This window comes from Agelaius phoeniceus, chromosome 9 (genome assembly GCF_051311805.1).
Source record: "Agelaius phoeniceus isolate bAgePho1 chromosome 9, bAgePho1.hap1, whole genome shotgun sequence".
Classification (NCBI taxonomy): domain Eukaryota; kingdom Metazoa; phylum Chordata; class Aves; order Passeriformes; family Icteridae; genus Agelaius; species Agelaius phoeniceus.
The window spans coordinates 27557592-27580357 of record NC_135273.1 but is presented as its reverse complement, the minus strand read 5'-3'; positions in this window follow the sequence as shown (position 1 = coordinate 27580357).

The window sequence follows — 22766 nt, the reverse complement described above, 5'->3', positions numbered from 1 at the left end:
AAAACAAGAAAGAAACCACCTAACAAACAAAAAACCAAAACAATATCCTAAATACATTACCTAAAGGGAGAACGAGGGTCAATCTGCAGCAAATGTCACAAGCACCATGTTCTGATCCAAAACTACACATAACCCCAGACATTTCAAGAAGAGATATCAATCCTATCAGTTCAAAACCAGAACACACTTGCTTTGGTCTTTGTGTTTTTTTATCACCCCCCCCTTCAGCTCATCACTTTTCTTTCAATCACAGCTGAATTTAGTCTCTATTTTAATCCTTCCCTTAGAGGATCTACAAAGATCTGCTATGCCCTGTTTATCTCTCCACTCCAAGAGCAGAAGACATGACAGTGGGGTATAAAAGTTTTATTGGCCTGTATTTTGGCTGACCAAATTACTCATGAGCAGTGAACTCATGAATAAGTTATGAAAGTCATTACTACAAGTGCCAATAAAACCTTTTTTATATGGGATTGCCGTATATTCTACATATGCAACTTATTTTACAGGACAGGCAAAACTCTGTATAAGACACTTTTTAGAGAGTCTTAAAAAATTTTATGGGGACCATTTCTTCTATCCTTGCAACTGCAAACCAGGCTTTAATTAAAATAAGCCATGCTGTACTGTGCTCAGAGGTACAGAAAATTTAAAACATCTCTCAAACTTACTGCTGTCAGCTTCTACCTTCTCAGAACTCACAACCACTGGAATCTGAAGGAAGTCTCACCCTGGAAAATCATAATTTTCATTTTTCTATAGGTGAAAAACTTCTGGATACAATTCTGAATGGTTGTGTAGTTAGAAACCTTATGTTTATCAAAAATCCAGGATCAAATATGGTATATTCTGAACATTAATCATTACAGTTTTCTAATGGAGGAGAAATTCCAAAAGGAGGAGAGAGACAGGTTAGATTAAACTAGTTTTATCAGAGAAATACCAACTTTCACACTTAAAATAATCAAGTCCTGAGAAGATGAGTGAGGAGAGTGTAAATGAGGATATCTATGCTGCTCCATTTTCATTTACCCCACAGCTACAGGACAACAAGAGGGGAAGAAGGGCAAGAAGCATGAGTGTGTACAGGTACTTTCCCCCCCAAGATTTACAAATCAGTCTACTTTTAGTCAACAAAGTTGTGATAGAAAAGATGCTTCTTGATACATGAACCTGTTCAGCATTCTTCTCAGAGTTAAATGCTTGCAGGTATTTTTTTCCTTGCTGAAATGTCACGCAAAGGCTCAAATCCCCAGGAGCTGGTAATTGGCATTGTTCTCAGGGAAGCTGCAGGCACACAGGTACAATTAAATATAAATATAGACAAATAGAGGTTTTTCTATCTGAATGGGTTATCTGCATTTTTTTTTTCCATCAGTAAGGAATAAAACTAAGAATTTATCAACACCCAAGATAGACCAGTCTGAAGTAAACAATGTGAGCTCTGAAAGTGTTTTCTTTCCCTCAGCAGCAGAGGCTGTCTCCACAGTGCTCCACCACCTTTTTGGCATTTGCAGGCAGACAGAGGTGAATCCAGCCCACAAACTCCAATCCTGGCTGCCAGCTTCTCCACCAGTTTGCCCCACACACCACCATTTACACACATGTAAAATCAGGCATCAAAGACCTCTTAAACTCAGCAGCATCATTAATTCAGATCCTGCCAGATCTGTGCCTGCAGAGCTCACATCAGCAGTTCATTTGTCTGGGACTTTCTTTCTAGCACTCAGTCAATGACAGGACTTCTGCTGCTGCTGGATCTGCAGTGTGGAGCACATTTTGACATGTTTGCTAGTTATGTAAAGATATTCCTGGTGACTTTTTTCCAGTTATCAGCTGCAGTACTGTAATACCCTTTGCTCGCCCATGTTGATTTCTGAAGTGATTTGCCACTGCTGTCAAAATACCAACATATCAAAGAGCAAGAGTGTAGACATCAGCAGTCCTCGATGATTGCTGGTTCTGTGTCCCCAGTGCAATCATTCCCAAGAAGTTTACAGGCACAGTTTACTTAAGCTATTAGTACTCATCTTTTGTCTTACTACTTTTCAAACTCTGAGATGTCAGCTGGACTCTCGTGCTCTTGGCCCAGGGACTTTCAAAATGCCTTATGCACAGCCAGTGGGGGAAAGCAGAGAAGTGCCAGACGTGTGCCCTGCTCCTGCTGCTCTCCTGACTGCTGCACGGGGCAAAACCTCCATGCTCCTGCCAGGGATCCCAGGCTCCTGCTGCAGGAGGGGCTCCTTGTGAAGCAAGACAGGGAGATGTGACAGGAAATAAAGGAATGGCACAATGCATCCAACAGCTAAATTAATTAAAGCCCTGGTAGAGCACTCCCTGTGTGACAGTGTTCACAGGGGTCCCAGGATGAGGGAAGGGATGAGGATCTGACCCCCTGTTTTAGAAGGCTTGATTTATTATTTTATGATATATATTCTATTAAAACTATACTAAAAGCATAGAAGATTTAATCAGAAGGCTAGCTAAGAATAGCAAAAGAATGAATAACAAAGGCTTGTGTCTCAGACAGAGAGCCTGAGTCAGCTGACTGTGATTGGCCATTAATCAGAAACAACCACATGAGACCAATCCCAGATCCACCTGTTGCATTCCACAGCAGCAGATAACCATTGTTTACATTTTGTCCCTGAGGCCTCTCAGCTTCTCAGGAGAAAAAATCCTAAGGAAAGGATTTTTCAGAAAATGTGTCTGTGACACCCTGTGCCCAGGCAACTCAACCCTAGGAAAACTGGGCTACTGCCTAAAGAGCCAGCAGTGACATCCTCCCAAACTGATGGGAATTGCTCAGTTCACAGCACAGGACAGCAGGGACATGTGGGGAGAGGATTTTACAGTAGGATTTAGTCTGCTATGAAGAACTAATGGGGCTGTACTCTGTGTTTTACTGACATGGACTGAAACCTGCTGGACAGTCATGAGTACACTTGGATGGATCTTGACTCACCCTCATGTAAATTCAGTGTTATGTCCTTTTGTTTGCAGTAGGAGGCAGCTTGGGATTCACAGGCCAGGGAAGCACAGCATCCAAGCTCTGGGCACATGGAGCAAGTCATATTGATTTCATAATGGCTGTTCCCACCACACTCTTCTGAAAATGTGATCCCTAACCCTGACTTTTTTTCCCAACCTGCCATCTTGTAGCCTATGCTTCGCCTCTTGATCGCCATCACGTGTCACAGGAGATGGCCTCACTTCACCCCACAAGCAAACAGGTTGACTGCTCCAGAAATTTCCTTTTATTTCCAGTTACAGTGCAGTGACAGGGAACTGCACATCAAGGGAACAGAGCAGAGCACGGATGGTGCTGAACTGCAAAAGCTGGAAGCACTTGGGAAGAGGGCTCCTTCAAGCATCTGTCACAGCAAGCTCTTATCACAACTCAGGTACTTACATCTAAACTTGGCAAGGGAGGGGAGGGAAAGCAACATGAAACATCTGAGTTACACAGCTTTAGCAGAAGTTAAAGGAGGAGGTACAAAAATTGTTAGTGGGAAAGAGAGCAGTGGGGAATTGGAGAACTGTGGAAAAGAACACTTACACTAGCTGGGAAACAAATCAAAAAAGCGTGGTTCTAAAATGTGCCAAAATTAAAAAAAAAACAAACAAAAAACCAAACCCCAAACAAACCAAAAACAACAGCAATAAAAACTCTCAAAAAAACCCCCACAAAACAAAGCACTCCCCAAAAAGCAACAAAACAAGCTACACTTGAGAAAATAATGTTTAGAACTATATGATGGGACTTAAGAATATCTGGACATCCTAAACATTAGACATTTTCTCCAAAACCTGACTAATATTTGGGATGATGTCCTGCTCTCTAAGTCCTGAACCCACTCACTTCAATAACACAATAAAAAAAGACAAGCAAGACAGACAACTTCCTTCTTTTACGTGCTTTGTTCTGCAGCCTCACCCACACCTGCTGTTTGTTTCGCTCCGTTCAGCTGTGGCCATACCTGGTTTAGCAAAGCCCAGCCTGGCCCAGCAGATCCAGTGCAAAGCTGAGCAGTAATCCAGACACCAGAGCAGGAAGCTCAGCACCAATTAACCCTCCCTGGACTCAGAGTTCAAAGCCAAGCTACACCATAACCTGTGCCCCATGCATTGCCATTGTGTTTTGCAGTCCTAAAATGCTGCTTTCTGTTTTTCTCCCAGTTTTAAAATCTCTCAGTTTTACTTGCACTGATCTGACATGCAGCCATAAAGATAGAAAATTAGTTGGAAGATGCAGAAAGAATGTTAACGTTTTACTTATGCCATTTTTATTTACACCAAGGTGACCCAAAATAATTCCACATATAGATGTTGCTGTAAACACTGGCTATATTTATGCCAATTATTCTGACTGACTCACTGATTTTTTAAGGTAATTATTCATACGTTTAACACTTCCCTGAACTTTTTTAAAATCCAAGGAGGTCGTGCCAGTCACAGCAGGAGTAGCCACTACTTTGCTTGAAAGGAAAAGATACTGAGGGACCAGGATTTAAGTAACAAAAGAAAAGTTGCAACAATAAAGGAGAATCAATATCAAACAGATGAACCTGATCCAGCTTTTGATCATAATCTGTGGTCAGTCTTAAGCAATGTTTTTTGGGAACAATCCTTCAGAGATCTCTGCATTCCTTTTGAAAACATAAAAAACTCAGAAAAAACACAAATATTCTCCCAGGAGATTAAAAGGAGACAGTACTGAAATACCCATGATACACTCCCTATGTAGGGCAGCAGCTTTAGACTCCACAAAGGTTTTTCCAGCCCCTGGGGCTGAGACAGGCATGGCAGGCAGCAGCTCTGCCTGACATTCCTTCAGACAAGCAACCAGCCTGTGCTTGCTTCTGCCCTAAATCTGGGGCACTTTGTTCATCCCTCCCAAGTGAATGCAAAACCAGACTGAGCCACACTCAGGCACGGCCCCCCAAGGCAGTGCATTTGTGACAGAGCACACACACACACACACAGAGCACAATCTAATCTCAGTTAGGTCAAGGGTTTGCCTCAAGTCTGGAAAGGCCAAGGAGTTATTCCAGATAAGGAACATTATCTGTGATAGCTTATGGAGAGCAGACACAGGCCTGCTGCATCCCAACTGCATCACTGAGCCCTCACCCCAGCTCTGCCCTGACCCTGGGCTGGCACTCAGAGCCCTGAATCCCAGCACCATGTCCTGATCCATATGTGCCCTGACCCTGCTGAAAGCAGCACTGCCCAGCTCAGCCCTGGGCTGGCACTCAGAGCCCTGAATCCCAGCACCATACCCTGATCCGTATGTGCCCTGACCCTGCTGAAAGCAGCACTGCCCAGCTCAGCCCTGGGCTGGCACTCAGAGCCCTGAATCCCAGCACCATGTCCTGATCCATATGTGCCCTGACCCTGCTGAAAGCAGCACTGCCCAGCTCAGCCCCGGGCTGGCTCTCAGAGCCCTGAATCCCAGCACCATGTCCTGATCCATATGTGCCCTGACCCTGCTGAAAGCAGCACTGCCCAGCTCAGCCCCGGGCTGGCTCTCAGAGCCCTGAATCCCAGCACCATGTCCTGATCCATATGTGCCCTGACCCTGCTGAAAGCAGCACTGCCCAGCTCAGCCCTGGGCTGGCACTCAGAGCCCTGAATCCCAGCACCATATCCTGATCCATATGTGCCCAAGCAGCATCCCAGCCTGTGCAACAGATGGCTGGGAACAGCTGGCAGTGAAACACTCTGAGAAACATGAACGAGCACCAGAAGGGAAACAGAAACTCCCAGGGACTTCTTCCTCAGCCAAGGGGTGAGTTACTGCCTGATCTTCCAAGAGCCAGATAGCAGGCAAGCTCCTCTGCTCTCCCACAGAAACTCCTTGAGAAGTGGTCAGTATTACAAAGCTCTATAAATGGTGAACAGACTTTGCAAAGGGTGCTCAAGAGAAAATGCGAACAAAAAAAAGGTAATTTAAAACCACCACTTTATTCCACTCAGAATATGATTGTAATTCCAAACTGGCTTATAGTCCAGCACAAAGTGACATAAACCTTGAAAGATGTGCCTGAAACATCACCCTGAAGAATATTTTCACTGACTTCCTTAGTAGAAATATCTTTTATCAAACATTGTATCAACAAAACTAGATACATCTACAAGATTAAACTCAAAGGAGAACTATTGATTTTGAATCATCTTCTCAAAAGACAAAAAAATGAAAGAAGAGAAAAAGCTAAAATACACCTGTGATAGAAGTACTGTAGTTTTTTCTACAAGGTTATGTTTTTGTATGCCTGAGAGAAATATGAAGTTAAACCCATGTTTAACAGAGGCAGATGTTTGCCTAGGCCAGCCTGGCTAGGTCCTTGCTGCCTTTGGTGACATGCAAGGAATGGCACCTCCTGAAAACCCCAAAGGGAGCAGCCCCTGCAGAAGGGACCCTGGCCAGCAGCAGGACTCCATATCCAGGAGCACCTTCTCTTCCATGTGCAGTGGGGCTTTCAGGGGGTTCCCAGCCCCACTGAGGCTCAGCAGCAGGCAGGGCAGGGGGCAGGAGCTGGCAGTAATGCCCTGGCAAAGGTGCTGGCTCCTGGCTGTGACACCAGCAGGGTGGGTGGCTGGGCAGGGGCTGCAGCTCCAGAGCAGCGCTGGATGGGTGAGTGCTCCAGGCTGCTGCAGGGGAGGGCTGAGGCAGGAACTCTCTCACAAACCTTCCTGCAGCTCTCAGGGTTTCAGCAGGGTCACTTCAGCTGGGGTAGGGTGGCAGAAGTGCTGGGAACAGTGACCTGCTTAGAGCAGGAGAGGAGTCTGCACGGCAGTGGGGCTCTCCCAGCATCAGGGGTTCAGCACAGTTAGTAAGGTCTTAGGCAGGCAGAGCTGTGGGAAGAATCCCAGGCCAAAGCCTCAGGCTGGTGTGGCTTGGGTGGATGAAATCTGCTCACCTAATATAGAATCATAAAGGCTGGAAAAGAATTCTCAGGTCTCCAAGTCCAACTGTTAGCCCTGCACAGACATGTCGACCCTTAAACCACGTCCCCAGGTGTCCACCTGCCTTATGAATAGGGGATATGATGCCACCACTTCCCTGAGCATCCTGTTCCAATGCTTGACCCCTTTTTCAGAGAAGAAATTTTCCCTTATTTCAGATCTAAACATCCCCTGGCACAGCTTGAGTCCATTTCCTCTCCTCCTGCCACTTGTTACTGACACTGACCCCGACCTCTGGTAGTTGTAGAGAGCAATAAGGTCCCACTAAGGTCCCCTCCAGGCAGGAGAAAAGGAGGCACAAAAGGAGCAAATTGGAGGCAGATTTCCTGGACTTTAGTGCATTTCTTTCTTTGCCCCTCTGCTTTTCTTCCTCTAACCCTTCAATTAACAAATGTGGAGTAGAGAAGTCCTGAATGCTGCTACCTCACTGGTATTTGTGGCTAGTGCTAACTTGCAGTTGTATTGAGTGTTTTCAACAGAAATCCCTAGAAATGGAATCTTCCTCATGTTACAGCAAGCTGACAGACAATGGATGCTTCCTCATCTATTAAAAAATACACATTTAGGCAGCTATCATAGATGATTTCCTAAAGACAGCAGCCAGTACATTGAATGGAGTGAGCACACCTCACACCTGTGAAGAGATTTGCTGATAAACCGTGATACACTAAGAGTTCCTGTTGTGTGCTTTCTGATACAATTTTAAGCAACAGACTGGGATGTTTTGCTCCTAAACAAGGCTTGGATACCTCTCCAACAGCTGAGAGGCCACAGAGAGCCGAGAAAGCAAAGGGTCAGGCTGTTTAGCTTCCAACAAGCTCCTTGAAAGCTCTTGAAATTTCATTTGCTTTCAAGGAGAACATTCAGTGGGAAAGAGATTGACTTTCCTGCCCAGCTCTTCCTGCCAGCTCTGCCACCGACCCTGCTGAGAGATCTTTTGCAAGGCTTTGTTTCCCTGTGTCCTCTCTGACTCTTCACAAGTTTCTTCTTATTCAGGAACAAGTTCCTCAGAAGGCTCCTTCTCACCACATATTTTCACAAGTCTTGGCACAACTCATCTCCAATCTCTAGCTGATGTCAAATAACACAACTGTGACACTGCAGTGTTGAGAGCAAGACCCAGGCAAGGCTGGATGTGCCAGGAGCTCTCCCCAGCAGCAGCTCCACTGCTCTGGCTGGGGCCAGCTCTCAGCACAAGCCCTTCCCCAGGCCTGAGGAGCTCATGCTCTGCAGACACAGAGCAAACACACTCTGGGGGGGGTGTCAGCACTTAACCAAGCAGCAGAAGAGAGGAAATGGCTGCCAGCCAAAGTCTTCCAAGCTTGCAAAGCACCTCAGAGACACATTCCCAGAGATGAGTCCTTCCCTTCAGCTTCCCATGATTGCACTTGTTAATTATCCCATTTATTTCTGTGGAGGGTACACCAGTAACCTGTGCCTCTTCTGCAATTACATGAACGTGGTTGGTTTTATAGTAATAGCTCCTCTTCAGAAATTTGTTCAGGGCTGACAACCCCCCCCAAAAAAAAAAACCAAACACCAAAACCCAATGACAAAGTGAAAACTATTGCTCTGAGTTACATCCAACACTGGATGGAGAAAAGCACAGTGGACCTAATTTGGCTTCATTTTGTGCATGATCAGGCTGCCTTAATTTTGGCAGAAATTAGCCCAATGCTGGGAATCCTGGGGGCTGTCACTGTGCATAAACAGCCCTGGGCAAGAGCCTGAGACCTGCGTTCCACTGCTGCACTTGACAAAGGCAGGAGGAGCACATCTCCTTGCAGAAGGCTCACACAGAAAGACATAGCCCTGTTTAAAGGAAAATTAATGGCACCTTTTATCCCCACCACCAGTTGTGTGGTTGTTTGAAGAGCAGATGGCAGTGCTGTGTGCAGCAGCAGCTCTGCCCCCAGCCAGGGCCTTGGGAAGCTCATGGCAAGGGATGCCTGCAAGCTGTCCTTGAGTGCAGTAGGATTTCTGCTCTCCCTTGTCCTGCCCTGAGCACCCCACACTCCTATTTAACATAGAAACAATGAGGTCTTATGTAAACAAAGTTAAGCAATTTTTTACTCTTTTTTGTTAATAGGACTTTTAGAAGAACCATTCACTTAGACAAAGTTCTACTTCAGTGTAGGGACACATGAACAACATTTCTTTAACCACCCTCTTCTGTGCTAAGAACACTGGTGCAATATTTCTGTGCCTTCAAATAGCCCTTCTTGAACCAGAGGGAAAGAAAATAAACTAATTTCCATAACAACTGCTTTCAATTTTTAAATTTTTTTAAACTCAAAATGCAGCCTGTTCATGCAGTTCTTCTGAGAAAGTAAACATGTTAGCAATGCCTTCCATGCTGCCAATGTTACTAAGGCAGGATGCTGGATAACTTATTTATAATCCAACAAGAAACATCTTATACTGCAAAAATGGCTTATTGCAGTCCTTGGAGATAGTCCCTGTATTCTCTGAAATCTGAAAAAGCCGAGGCAGGAAATGCCTTCTGCAACTCTCTGTAATGTCCCCCTTTCCTTCATTCTCTGAGCAAACTTTAGGAAATCTTCACCTGGGCATCTTTTTCCCCTCATAGTTTATGTGACCCAGCGAACATCTTCCAGAACTCATGAAATTCAAGAGAGTCTGACTCGACAAGTTTCAAACTATTTGAACACGTGTCTCAGACAGAAATGCAAAAGAGAGCAAGCTATGGAAGTTTAATACTTGAAGCATTTCTCTAGGCAATTCTTCCTTTGCCCCCTGTTGCACTCACACATCTATCATCAAATATTTTCACTGTGTGATCAACAAGCTATGAATGAGGTGACTTGTTCTGCCTGCTTACCCCCCTGCTGTATTTTAACAAAAGCAGAGATTTGCAGAGGCAGCCCACAGCGCTAAATGCCCGCACTTCTTTCAGCTTTCCATCATGGGAAGGAGCTAAGCCAGACATCATGGAAATGCATATTACCATTTGTCCTTTATGCATGTTCTGAGGTGTACTTGCTTGCCAACATCACTGGATTATTTGCCATCTTCTGGCTGCTGCTTCTCTGCTGGTTTTGACCACTCATTGTCCTGAAGCCCTTGCAGTGACTCCTGAAGGGCTGCTTTATCCGTCCTTTTACAGGAATACTTTGTGTGCTGCATGATTTCTTATAAGTTCTTAACTATACAGATTCCACATTCTACTAATTTAAGACTGAAATTCAGGAGGGAACATAATTTAGCAAAGCCCCAGACTCCCTTGATTTTTAACTTTTGGGTGGTCCTTGATACCAACACCAACCAATATCTCTGACATTGGCAGGGAATGCAGCATAGCTCCTGTGTGTCGTGGTAAATGTTCTCTTATCACTACATTAAACTTTCTGAAGGGGTTTGTGCTTTGATCATAAGAAAGAAATGAGCTTGGACTCAGTTAGGGGCCAAGCTGGGGACCTGCAAGACAAACAAGTAGCATGGCAACCTCTTTTCCAATGTATTCCAGCTACAGAACACCTACAGGGCTGAAATGGCAATCTGAAGCCTGTTTTGTTTTTTTTTTTTTCCCCATCATGGCAAATTTCCCCATGACTTCTTTTAAACACATTCCTTACTATAGCAACAATTATTTTTTATGCTTTTCACAATAACCGAGAAAATCACTGCCATTCATTCCCTTTGTGGGAGCTGCACAAGTGGGAAATATTGATTTCTCTGCATATTGTTCTGCTTGGTATTACTGCTTGGCATGTTTCTGCTTTCATCTCTCATCCCCACTGTACTCTGCATTTCTAGTAGTCGAGCACTACTGAGCATTGTCATAGCTACATAATCACATTTAGCTCCAAATAAACTTTTTGTGCATCTGGAAAGAGTGACTGCTTTTAGTAATGCATGTTATTTACCACAAGCCTGAGTTGGCTGAAAATATCAAATGTATAGGATTATAAACAGAAGCTAAAATTATTAACTTCTGACACAATACAATTCAGAGTAAGGTAGATCATAGAAGAGAGAAAAAAAATCTACTAAAACCTTGACCAGCTGTCCTCCCACCTGCTTTGTCTTTCCAGGCAGATTCATTACATGGTTTTATTTGCTCAGTAACATTCTGAATCACTGGGCACAGTGCAGTGCACTTTGGACCCTACCAAAGCTCTGCTGCCACCTCTGAAGCCAATGTCCCGGCTGCCCGCTCCTCCCCACTGAAATGATCTCCAGTAAAAGTGAAGCCATCCAGCTCTGCACCACAACCCTCACCTGCCCATGGACTTTTCCCCTTCCATGGAGGTGTAGAAGATCCCTGGATGCCTGTGGTGAGCAGGAGCCCCCCATGCCATGGCTCACCCTGACACTTGTGCAGGGGATGTCAGCAGAACAGTGAGAACAAAACCATTCCAGTCTTGGTGAGAACGTGCTTATCACAAGGAATAACACAGCCTCAGGCTCCTTGTCAAAGAAAAGGAAACACAGCCTGCAATGAGTCTGAACACCTTATAAAAATTAAATGCAACCAGGAAATATCAGCCTGTTCAAACAAGAAAGAGAAATCTCCTTTTACACCTCAGCATAGGCCACCCTGCCTGTGCCTTGCCATCTGCACAATAAAGAGGAAAAGTTCTGCTGCTCTGCTGCAGGTGCCCCCCAGCATTATGCTGTCTGAGAAACACTCACTATTAGCCAAGACATGAGGAACATCCATAAGATGTAGCCTAAGAGGCTGAGAAGCTTTATTGTTGATATTGCTGTGCCAGTGTGAGGCCTTGCTTCCCAAATAGATGGAGGAACATCAAAGCTCCTTTCAGTGCAGACAACATCTGGAGCCATTTGCACCCATTAATTTTGGAGCAGAGTCAGGAAGAAAGAGCAGATTTTTCAACTCTCAAGGCAAATATTTATTTATTTGCCTAGATCCTGAATGATTGGTAACTTAAACCGATCCCAGCTCAGCCAAGGGTGGAAGAACTGGGTCACACCCAATGAATGCAAGCAGCTTCCTGGGTCAATTGATGGATTTTCCACACATCTCACAGTCACAAAATTCTATCTACCCTGGGATGAAACTTGCCAGCTGCCATTCTCATGGATATATTCCTGTTTATATTGCCTGCTTAGGTAATTTTTAAGCTATTGAGCCATGTCTGTGCTGGATGCAGCCCGTGCAGAGGCACTCTGCTTTGCCCTGGCACCACTGCCCAGCCCTGAGCTGCTCAGTGCCAGGGTGCAGGTTCAGCAGGAGCTCTGCCATGGCACCAGGACCTTTAGGCACTTGGACAAGTTCAGCAAATGTAATTGTCCTTGTTTTGCCTTGTACTTTACTGTACATTGATTTCCCCACTTTATTTTAGCAGTTCCAGCTAAACTTTGACTTCCTCAGATTTTTGCTTCCTTTGAACCACACTGTTCCAATTATTGCTACAGTCAGTGATGCTTTAGTGTTTATTTTGTATCCTTTTATGAGCATGTCTTGAGTATACAGTGCTCTTCTTGACTATAAAAGACTCAGCCTTTAATTTGAGAAATCTTTGTGGTTTGGTTTTTATCTTGGAATTTTACTTGTTTCTCTTCATCTGTTAAAATAGTTGAAGAAATTTATTATCATTTCTATACTTTTATTTAGATTTGGGATATTTCTATACAGACTGTGTAATTGCTGTTGGGTTTTGTCCTCCATTTTCCCTTAACCCACCCCCGCCAGAGTTTCCACTTGCAGTTCAAAGAGCTGTTTGAACATTTTCCTTATCTCCTCAGCCTTCTCCATAATTTTTAAGTTCAGTGAAGGACTTATAACTCAAAACTCAAGCAAACTTCACAACAGTATCATAAAACAAAAAAAAAAGGAAGTATTCGAAAAGAGGAAAAAGTATGTAATCTGTGCTCTTTCCCCAGGCACTGCAATTCTTTGCTTCTCCCATTAAGAACAGCTGAGATACAAATAAATTGGTGATGATCCATTATTAGTAACAGGAAATTACCACAACCCCACTCCACCTGACTTTGAAAGCAGGACCTTAATAGAAAAGAGAGTGACCAAAATCAGTCCATCATGTATCACACCAATGGTGCTGAAGTGTAGCTCAGGGCTTCTTCATTCTGCCAGAGCCAACACCCATTGCATAGTTTCAAAAGCAGGTACCTAAACTTCCTGTGTAGCCAGGGGAGGTATGTAGGAAACACAGAGACTACTCAGGGCACCACAGTTCAATGCCAACAAAATAAACCCACACTTGTTTTTTAATGTTATCTAAAGCTGTCATGTCAGTGTCTGCCCTCTAAAAAGCCCTCAAGAGAATGCTCTTCACTTACATGGGATGTGTAATGGAATACACCTCCTGCTTCTAAAGCAGCTGGCCTGGCCAGGAACACCATGGAAGTAAGAGACTGCTCTTTATTAAAACAAAGGAGTTCCCAGATGTCACACCGGGTGTTAAAATTACTTATGTATGGAATTCTCCCATGTAACTCCATGACTGAGCAAATCCCTCTGTTCAATAGCACTGTAAGATACAGCACTGTGGGCCCTGGCTCAGGGATGGGAGGAAGAGGAGGCTGTGCCCTGCCCAGCACAGACCATGGCATGAGGACTTGGCAGGTCCTGGGTGCCTTCTGCAGGGCACCATGCCCCCTCAGTTTATTTTACACCTGTACCTGTGCCAAGGAGCTTTTCCAATTCTGCACCGGTCTTAAGTTCTGGTTTGACAACTCTCCAAGTTGAAATAATTTATTTATCTAGAGAGCAGCTCTTTCTGCCCTGTTGAAAACATTCAGTGCCTACCTGGCCTCATCCCGTAGCAGAGAGCAAAGGACAATTCATCTCCTGGGCTCAGTCATGATTCACAGGTCTCTAATGAGACTCCAGCTGAAACAGCCGATGTACATCAGCTGAGACAGTGCCTGCTGCCAGGAGAGGACCCTTGTGAGACCAGGGCTTCATTTCACACAGCCCTCAGTGCTCAGCTCCTGGCCACAGCAGCAGCAGAAGCTGAATTCACACTGAAGATGCTGGAAGTTAATTCAGCTCTGGGGGCTTCTAAAGAAGAAAGAGGAAAAAACTGAAACCAAAAGAGCCTGAAATTAATTTTCTAAATATATCTGGGAGCTGTGCAGAGAATGATAATTCCCAGAGAGCTGGGGAGTTTAGTATTTTGCTTTATTCCGGTTTGGAAATATTGGGAACTTTCAATGCTTCAGGACCCCAGAGCACCAGAGGCACTTGTTAAGAGTTTTTGGGTTTCTGTCTCCTCCTCAACACTGCTGGAGTGAGAGGACCCAGACAGGCAGCTGACCTGGAAGTCTTGGAGCTGCTGTCTTCAAGGAGATGATAATCTTGGGGTCTCACACAGCAAAGTCAACTGGTAAGGGGCCAGAGAGGACTCAGCCTCTCAGCAATCAAAACAGTCCCCAGGGACAATCAGATCCCAAAGAATCTGCATGCACTGACAAACCTCTGCTGCACAGGGGGTTTTGTACTGGGTCTGATGACACAGGTATCAAAAGCACTGACCCACTGTCACTGACTTCTGCAGAAGCTGCTCCCTCCAGAGCACTTCTTCCAACAGAAACACGTCAAGGAAATATTTCCAGTCCCTGCATAGGCATTCAAAAACCTTCCTTCCAGGGCCAATGCTTCTGCTTGGTTTAGGTTTCACTATCAGGATCATTGTGGATAGAGGAAAAAAAACTTTGAACACAAATGAAAGCTCCTGACTCTTCCTCACTAATTATCTCACAAGGTCAGAGTGCAAGGACCTCTGGAGCACCTCATCTGGAGCCTCATTTCTCCATGCCCAGGACAGAGCCCTTTGAAGCACTGTCTCCTTTGATGCCATCCCATTTCATTTGGCAACCACTGACCACCAGTGCCAGGAGCACCTTTGAAACTCCAAGCTGTTCTTGACAAAACCCAACAGCACCATCAAATGTGACTTATGAAAGCTTTCCCAGAAAACACAGCCATTTTCACTGCTCTCCCTGCAATCAGCCATAGGAGCAAACATTTTGCTTTTGTTCTTCCCTCGCAAAGAGAAGTTGTGACCAAAAGTAAAAGTGTGAGGCTTAACTGGGTAGAACAGGTCAAGAAAAGCATGAAGAACCACAACAGAGCAGAAATGGCACATTTATTGGCTAAGGGGTAAGAGCAAGGCTCAGTGACCCCCCAAGGCAGTGGGGTGACAGGGAAAGGTAGCACTGAGCTCAGACTCTCAGCTACAGGTGAGGCACCCGTGGTGAGCTTGGTCTGATTTGCCTCCATGCCCAGGTTTAAAGCCTGACAGAATCAGTGACAGCCTCTGGTGAGCTCCTGTGCACCCAAAGAGAGAAATACAGTCAGTGCCCACTTGCATTTAATTCACCATCCTCTGCTGTGCCCAGGAACAGGTTCTGAGAACAGGTCAAGGCGGGTCAAACAGGGCCCAGAGCCCTTCTCTGGATTGACACTGAAATCTTTCACACTCATGAAAACCACTACAACATGGTTTTTCCTTCAGAAATTTTCTTTGTTCTTTTTCCCTCAGAAATTAGCATGCATCAAGTGACTAAGTCTATTAGAGAAAATTAACCTTGGAGTCATTTAGCTAAGGATTTGCCAAAGCCCAAAGGTATTTATTATTCTTATAAGCAATGAGGCATATGGTTGACTTTTCCAAAGGCCATTTCAGAAAGAAAAGTAAATGGCCATTCCTTGAAATGGAAACAAGAGATATTTAAGAACCTTTAGTCCAGATCTGGGCAGGAAGATTTCATCATGAGGCTATGCAAAAATGCAGAAAATGTGGAAAATTAACACTTGAGAGACCCTGTGCTGTGTTTCTCAGAGGATGCTACCACTCCACACATACTGCTAAAGTACTGAAAGGTCAGTGTCAACAGATGGGCAAGTGTTTGTCAAGTGGATTTCATACCTCAGCTCCAAAAGTTAAATAGAGATGGTCTAGCAGAAATAGAGAAGGTTCTTCATTTAAGAGGGGCCCAAGGTCTAACACAAAAGCTGGGAGAAATTTCAGTTTGAATTGAGTGAAGTCCGTAACTCAGATTTGAATCTGTAGGAGGATTAAATAGTGGCATCTGTTGGATTAGATAGTGGGTTCTGAATTTTCACTTTTTGTTTTTCTTTACCAGAGATCAAATGCTGTCTATAAAATGCTAAGAGTGCTTTGGCAAAAGCACAAACCAAAAACAATATCATTGACAGAAATTTAACTGAAGCCAAACATCATTTTTACCAAATAGCAAGAGTTAGCAAAGGAGGATAAAATATTCCATATCCTCAGCCTCAAACCTGAGCAATACCTCTGTATTTGAGGTCTCTTCTAGCCTTAGTCGAGAATGTCAGAGCTTCTGTGCACAAGAACAAGGTAACTAAGCCAAGTTTAAGGAAAAAAAACACATTAAGGACAACCTTTTTTGTTTTTTCAGCACTATTTTGATTACTTATCTCTGCTTTGGAAGTCAAGGAAGGCCAAACTTGCCTTAAAGAGAGAGTGTAATAGACTTATAAAGTTAAATGCAACATCTGTGTTTGAAAATAAAACTCTGTATTGAATGGACAAACTCAATTTCATGAGCATGGGCACCAGTGATTTTTTTTTTTGTATTAGTAGAATAAGTCATTGTCCTCAAAAAAGATCCAGTGCTAGGTTTTCACACAGACACAGAATAATAGATGTTCTTCAGCTACACTACACTCAGCTGACTGCCTGTGGCAGGAGCTGGTGCTGCCAAATATAAAGGCAATTATCCCAGGATTTAAACAGCCCTGGTTAAATAAAGAGGGGCAATAATCCAGACCAGAAAAGTGCACAGAATAACAAAGTGCAAAACAAGGCAAGGAATCCTTCTGTTTAGGGAAAATCAGAGCCCTATTTCTCCTCATAAAGATGTTCCACGTGCTTACATCACACATTTCATGGGGACACTGAAAGCATATTCGTCTTTTTTTTTGCCACATACAAACACTTCTATAAACAGGGTTTGCAACCTGCTTGTCCAGTCAGTAGTCCTTAAGTTCAGAGCCCAGCTGCTGATGTCTTTTCTAACAAATAAACTGTGCTGCTCTTGTGTTTCCAGTGCTACACCCAGTCACCATCAGCTGCCAGATCATCTTCACAGCTACAGACAGCGACATTGACCCACCTTGGAAGGCAGAAAAACCTCCTCTTCTGAGCTTCAAGCTACAAAGAATCAGGTTTTGTCATGTACTCAACAAGAAAGAGAGAGTGCCAAAGCCTGTTAAAATACTACAAGAAGAAAAACACAAACATTATGGATCTACACAGCAGAAACATTCACGTGACATGGAATATTCCAGGCATGACTGGCTCAACACATATTTTGCTTCACTGGGAGTATTAAAAATGCACTGGGATGCCAAAACAAAATGCATCAGTTCCTATGGAGCATCATTTGCTGCTTTCACAGAGACATTTCTTCACCAGAAAATAACACTTTGTTAAAGCTCAGCTACTTGTGGAAAGAGAGCAAGTTACACTTACAGCAAGTTTTGTTTGCAAGGTTTTTTAAAATATTTAAGTTGAAAGAGTGGAATATTATGACCCTGCTAAACCCAGCTCCTTTTGATGAAAGAGAACATCTTGTTGGTTTTTTTTCCTCAGAAGAGAGGTTAAAGTAGAGTTAAAGAAACTAGAAACTAAGTTCTGTAAATGAATTTGATTTATCTATCTGTTGGGCATATTGAACTCCTGAAAGTTTCCAAGACAGGCTGTACATGCTAATCTGAGATTCAGAACTAAAACCTTCTCATTTAAAACATTATTTTGCATTACAGATTCATTTCAGCAACCAGTTCTATTGAAAACAGAACCAGGGCAGTTTGTTGACCTGAGGAGCAATTCTCATGCACAAGATTCTGCATGGCAAACTAAACTCATTTCATCTCATTTCCACTGGAACGATCACTTGGGTTTTTTAGGAGTCACTTCCCCTGCTCTGTGTTCACGATGCAGCCACTCGTGAGTAACTCGGGATTAACTCTCTTTGACTCGAGAAGCTTGTTAGGTGCTAGCATTACAGTTTCCTTTGAGTTGCTAATCTGGTGATGCTAATTAAGGCTTCCAAAGACTGTTGCAATATTCTAATTAGAGCAGCTACACGTCCTTTAAATCCATTTACTGTAGAACAAAGTGGGGTTTGCGATCTGCGTTTCTTGGCACTGCACTCACAGCACTTTGCTACTGCTTCCCCATGTCAGGATTATTTTTAAATTCCAACCATTAGACAGGCAAAAGAGGATGAATTGAAGAGGGCAGCAGATTTTGAATATCAGGGTTATTTTAACTAACCCTGATCCTGGAAAAAGCATTCTTGCAACTGTGCATCAGGCTACTGTACTCGTTTACACCCCTGAACCCCAGATGCTCCTGGGAAGACAAAGTATTTTTCTCCCACCTACATCCTCCTGCTCTAGACCCAGCCACAGAATTCCTCCTGGTCCTTGGGTTAATACTCATGGCAAGAATAAATTGGTCTTTCCTGGACCTCCAGCAATTCAAAGTCACAATATATCAAAATATCTCCATCACAAAACTTTGCAATAGAGTCAGTGCTCTGCCCAGACAGCTGGGTGCATGTACAGCTTTGAGGAACAAAGCATTCTTTCTTTTCTGAGACTTTAATAAACATTTCATTTTGCAATTTCGAGCTAAATTTAATGCTCCTGATCTAATGTATTCCAAAGTCTCTGGTTTTCTTGCCCACAGTGCTGAAAAGTGGCAGATTCTTAGTTAACAGTATGTGATTTGGTTTCAACTCATGGATTTTCAACCATCTCCTCCATATCTTTGGCAATAATTTCTAATCTGGCAGAATTCAGATGGTTTCCTGTTCACTTTACCTATTTTTGCCAAATATGCCTGGTTCTCAGCACAGTGAGTAACAAGGGAGCAGCAGAATGCAGACAGGACAGGGGACTTCATTCCCTTATTTCCATCACTGTGAGCCTGCATGACCCACTTCAGCTCACAGAGCTACAGAACAATTCTGCAGTTCCTGCCACTACAAACTGGGTTAAAAAAGAAAACTCCCAGAGACAACTGAAAATCTGAAGAAAAAACCCCACACATTCAGTGTATTCAAAACAATTTGTTTTTATTTCAGCTTCCCAATCACAAATTCACTTTTATTTCAAACTGGAAAGCTCTCTTGAGGTCCAAAAGCTTCCCTTCCATATGTGTTAGAACTAAAATAAAATCCACTACAGTGTGAAAAGGAAAATGAAATGCAGTGCAAAGTGTATGGCTGGTGACACACCAAAGGGCTGGAAACCAGCATTTGAAAAGTTTTTCAGCAGTGATGAAAAGGGGAGGAAAGTTTGTGGAGCATCAAAACTTTTCATTTACTACCAAATAAAATTCTGACCTGGCACACAGCTGTGAGTAAAGGATCAGATGAAGTTGTAGGAAGGTATTCCTTTAACAGAGCATTGAACTCACCTCATTAACTAATGGCAGGACAAAAGGTGAATTGTTTCTAATCCTCTCATGGAGAGCTATCAGAAGGTAAAAAAAGGTGTAAAACTCAATGTTGGTAATGTGGCCCCCCCACACTCCTCAGCACAGAATGAGCGACTCACAGAGAGCACTGTAAATGTCAAAGCTATTAAAATACTGTATAAAGCTAAGCATAAAGCAAGCCAGGTTAGTCAGGTGGCCACTCCATGAATCTAAGGACACTTGTCTTTTGGTATCTCTCTTACTTCTCTCATTTATAATATTTTCTACGATGCTAGCTGGAGAAAGATGAAAAAGAATAAAAGAGGAGGAAGCCATGCAAAACAAGAAAGTCCTCAGCACCATTTCTATCTCACAATTAATATTGATTGCTTTCTGATTTTCATAGGAATTTGTCAGAATCCTGGCAGTGCAAGATTGATTTCTGTGCTTCTGAGAATCATAGGTTATCAATATAATTACTGCCATCAGTGCTTTTTCACAATCCTCCCTGACATTTCTGCTCTGGGGCAAATCAGTGCCATGTTGACTATTTCCTCACCTGAAACAGCTACCAATTCAGAAGAATTTTATTTTTATTTTCCCCCCTAATAGACACCTACTCCACCCTCAAAGTACCATTTTTCTATTATTACTGAACACTAAAGAAGCATTAGCCAAAAACCCAAATATCTTTGTATCTTTGTGGCATTTATTTCTGCAGGTGGGTTTTTTTTTTTTCCAGCTAGCAATTCTGTGTGCAGAAAAATTGCACCTTTACAATTGTTGTACCTCTATTGGGAGGTACAGGGAATTTAGGGAACCTTAAAGTTTATGCTGCATTACTACACTTCACAGGTAAATGGCAGAGCAGCAGTCAGACTGGTGCTGATCATGCAGATAAACCAAGCATGTGTTGCAGTCAAACCTTGGAGGTGCTGAGCAGCTGAGAGGAGATTTTAGATGCTCATCACCTTTCTGCACTGACCTACCAAAATGTGCTCATTCCCCATCAGATCAGGAGATCTTCATCACCACCCTCCCATCCAGGTGGCACCCAGATTTTCACCATCCTTGGTGCATTGTGAGAGGAGAAAGCATTCTGCAGCAGAAAGAGCACTCATCCACACATGAACCAAATCCAAAGCAGCTACCTAAGGCCAAGCTATTTATGACCTCCTCTCCAACTCCCACTAAGAGAAGAGCATGACATAAGGGCTAACTGGGGAGCCACTGAAGTCACTGGGCTTTGGAGATGGCCTTTAGCTCCAGCCATCACAACTTAGACCTCTCTACATCCAGAGAGGTGCTTTGGAAACATCACCCCCCACAGCAGCAAAAGCCTCAGACTCTCATTCCAATTGAGCTTTGATTCACCTCTCAAGTGCTAAAGGATTTAGGATCTCCACTGAGAAGTCAAGCAGGTGCTTTATTTCTGTGGCATCCAAGCCTTCATAGTAGTACATCCTCTGGAATACAGCAGGTCAAAAAACCTTCCACAAAAAAACCCGAAAAGGAGTTGCTGTTCTTTCCCTTTTCAATCTGGGGATTTATTAAAGTAGAAGCTTCCTGTGAGAAATATCAGCTGGAGAACAAAGTATTTCTCAGGCCAACATTATAAATGGAAATCAGTGCTTACTCATCCCAAATAAAAGGTCAAGATACACAACATGACTTAAACCCCAGCCTGTTAGCCAAAAAGGCACCTGTGGCATCTCTATGCCTGGGATGCTCTAAACTCCAGCACAATTTCTGGAGACACCCTCAGAACTTCGAACATTCTCGTGCTTAATCTCAATTCCAGAGAATTCAAACAAACAAAAGGTGAAAAGCCCATGTGTTTCTTTTGGTTCAGTGGCAGTTTGTTCTCAAGCCAAGCCCAGCTCTCTAATCTGACATTTCCCTGCTTTCCTCAGAGGCTCTCAGGCTCCTCCAGCAGCCTGGGGAAGGACAGCTCAGGAATTCATTGGGTGATAATGGGACAGGCAGCAACAGCTCCCTTACTGTGGGGAGTGGGAACTCACCAAGTCCCTGATAAAACCCAGCTTCATTCTGTGAGGCACAGGTTTGCTGTAAATCTCTGTAACTGCTACAAAGGTGGCCTGAGCTGGCCAGATAATAGAGTTTGCTGGCAGCCTGGGAGACAGGCTGAGCTGAAGCTGGACATCACACCAAGCCACCATCCCAAGGTGCACACCATCCCCATAGCTGTACTGTCAACATGTAAGCACCAAGAATTGCCCCTGAGCTCACCACAGAGATGCTGCTTGCAAGGAGGAGGCTCATTTGGATGTTAGCAGGGCTGGGGAGCAGCATTTCACATTTCACTCCCAGCAGCATTTCAGCCTGCAGAGACCTCTGCACCCAAGAACTGATTTGGCAGCAGCTGTGGTATTACAAGGTCAGACACAAATTCTCTGTTACTGAACCCCTGGCCCATCAAACATGCATTTACAATGGATAAATATGGGCAGCACAAACAAGTCAGAGGGATTACCAGGATTAGCCTCAGCCTCCTCTGCTGCTGCCAACGTTTCAGGCAGCCCCTCATAGACAGGGAGGGCAGCACATCACAAATGCACAGTACCTATAAACCACATCCACTTAAAGGACCAATGCCCTCACTGTGAAATGTCAAAGATAGATGTAAAAAAGGTTTTGATATTTGCTCCTTCCTGCTCCTTGCCAAAAGGAAAATATTGGAAACAGGGCACACTTATGAACAGCATCATCAGGTCAGCCACTGCTGGATCCAGCTCCATGCTGGAGCTGACAAACCAATTCCAGCATGTGCATCTCTGTCAAGTGAAGCCTTGAACATGCTAAGTTATTCCTGTTGGCTCTCCAGAACACCAGAAGGATCTAGTTACTACACCTAGTTTCTGCTGTCTGGAGGACACTGAGGGCTGGAGAGCCCTGTGCCACCATTTGGCAGTGATGTTGCACACCCCAAACCACAGGAGCATCCCTCTCTAGCATGGGGAGGAAACACCAGAGGCTGCCACCAGCACTGGAGGTTAGCTTCAAACCAAACAGATTTTGAGGGGCTATTTTTTTGGGTTTTTTTGGGATTTTTTTTCCCTGGTTTTTGGTGGAGGTGTGTGGGTTTGTTTTTTTTTTTTTTTTGTTTGGGGTTCTTTGACTTGGAGAACTTCCCAAGTTTTGCTTCAAGCCATTACAGTGTGAACACATAACTCAGGTCAGCATCTCATAGTATTTGGGGTGACTGAGTATTTCTGTAACAAGTGGCTGTGGTCAATTAGAAAGAGGTCCCTGTTCTTTAAAACTAGAGGGTTTTATCTTCCATAAAATAAAAGCTCTTCTATAATATATAGGCATGGACACACACATCCCTACCCAGCACCATGTATT